Source organism: Gavialis gangeticus, unplaced genomic scaffold (assembly GCF_001723915.1).
Source record: "Gavialis gangeticus isolate Ggan-Ray unplaced genomic scaffold, GavGan_comp1, whole genome shotgun sequence".
Lineage (NCBI taxonomy): Eukaryota > Metazoa > Chordata > Crocodylia > Gavialidae > Gavialis > Gavialis gangeticus.
Window position 1 is genome coordinate 48,546,863 of NW_017729000.1, and position 2,029 is coordinate 48,548,891.

General features: G+C 59.4%; 1 protein-coding gene across 1 annotated transcript in view; it reads left to right on the forward strand.

Annotated features, from left to right (window-relative positions):
* Positions 1 to 2,029, forward strand: part of LOC109290199 (UDP-glucose 6-dehydrogenase-like) — a 44,968-nt gene that overhangs the window by 2,481 nt on the left and 40,458 nt on the right. The gene's annotated exons all lie outside the window — the stretch shown is intronic.

Here is a 2,029-nt window from a genome sequence, read left to right on the forward strand (position 1 = left end):
CCATGAGTCCTGCTTGCCACTCCTAAACTGTATCTACCTGAAACCAAGATTACTTCAATTTAAGACGACCCCCAGTTAGATTGTAACCCAGGAAAGTGATCTGGTGAGAATTAGCCGTAGACTGACTCTCCGCGGGGGCTGGCTGCCCTCGCTTTACCGCTCGGCCGAGGCAGGGGGTGGGGGGAGGAGGGGGACGCCTGGCCCTGCGCCACCCTGGTGCCCCGTGCGGGTGCCTCTTGTGGGCACGGGTCCCGCGTGTCCCCCCGGCTCCGGTGGGGCTGCTTCCCGCGGTCCCGTGTTGTCTCGTCAGCGCCGGATTTACTCCGCCGGGGCAGCGGTCCCGGAGGAGCAGGGGGCGGGTTGGCGGCGCCGCGGGAGCGAGCCGGGGCCGGGCAGGAGGCTGCAGGCCCCCGGCGCGGGGGCGGCGCCGCGGCTCCTCCTTAAGTCGGGGGCGGGGCCTGCTAAGGAGCCCTTAGAGCCGCCGCCTCGCGTTTAGGTCCCGCGCTTAGGCCCATCCACGGTAGGGAGCGGGGCCCGGGCCGTGAGCCCCCGCTACGGCTCGTCCCACCTGAACGGGGCCGGCCCCGGGACAGAGGCGCATTGGCTTCCTGAGGCGGCCCTGGCCGCTGGGCTCCGCGCGGGAAGTGCCCAGCGAGGGGCGGGGCGGGCCCGCGGGCAGGTGCCGCAAGGTCCCTCTGTCGGGCGCAAGAGGCTGCCTCGGCCTGAAAGGGACATTCAGGCTGTTGGCTGCACAGGCTGGGTCGGGGGGCTGCGCCAGTCCCCTTTGCCCCCACATCGCTGGGGCAGCAGGTCTGTCTTAATCTCTGCCTTTCGGTCCTGCCTGCCCTCAGTAGCCCTAGCACCTCAGGGCCCGGATGAAACTGGTGCAGTTACCAGGCTTGATGGGAGGACTGTCAACTTCCTCCAGAGCCCCCATCCCACCATAGCTGAAACCAAACTAAGCAAAACCAGTGCTTTCACATGTGGCCCCGAGTCCCATAGTGGCTTTGCAGACTGCGCCCCCAGCACCTCGTGCCTGAAAGCGGTGCTGCAGGTTCGCCAGGAACATTGTGATGCGGTTCTAGGCACAGTGCTCAGAAAGGGTCTTTTCCCCTTGAGGTGAGGGTGACCAGGCTAGAGCTCGACCAGGCTTCAAGCTCTGGCTGTGCCTGTACAGCAGTTGTCTCCACTGCAAAGCTGACCAGGCTTTGATTCAAGTGGCTCAGTTGCTGCTGGCCAGGAATCCTTTCATGCATCTACCCAGCTGTAATGCTAGCAATAACACTGGCTGTGCTAGGTGGCACGCTGCATGGTTGCAATTAAATAAATGTCTCCTAGGAATCAGTGACTGCCTTTCCAGAATCATCCTCAGCAGCCTGGTTCAGGTCAAAGCATGTGGGTGCAGAGCATGGTTTGAAAGGACTGAGGAACCTGGTTGTATGGTCCAATGCAGGTCTCATTAATGTGTTAAATCCAGTTCAGCCTTGTCTGTGAACTGGATAAGCAGTCAATATTACCCACCCTTGTCATGGGAGGTCAGATGTATTTACAAAATTAGCAGGGCCTGGCTCTGACTGAGTTGGGATCTTAACTCCTGTGTGGCTCCAGCATGTGGAGCACAGGGGGCTTCAGGTTTGTCACAGCCAATGCATGGTTGATCTTCCTACTCTGCACACAGGGAGCTTAGTAAGTGGATGTTTATGCTTGGCCCACCTTTTCATCCAAAAAAAAAGGGGGGGGCAGAGCACCTTAGAAACTTTCTGCCTCCTTTGAGTCCAGATGTTTTAATCCCTGATCAATTTGTGGGCTAAAGCAGGGCTCCAAACCCCTGGCTGTCTGCCTTCCAGGTCAGGAGAAGGAGACATGTTGGAACCTGCTTTGGCCCCAGCCAGGGTTTAACAGAGCCTTTTTGTCATACACAAAGGCCTTTCAGAAATGCTCGCTTTCAGTGCCATGGCCATTTTCCATACCAGCTTGGGTGGGAGGGGGAGGGGAGGGAAAGGGAGCAGTGAAATGACTGTCTCCAAGC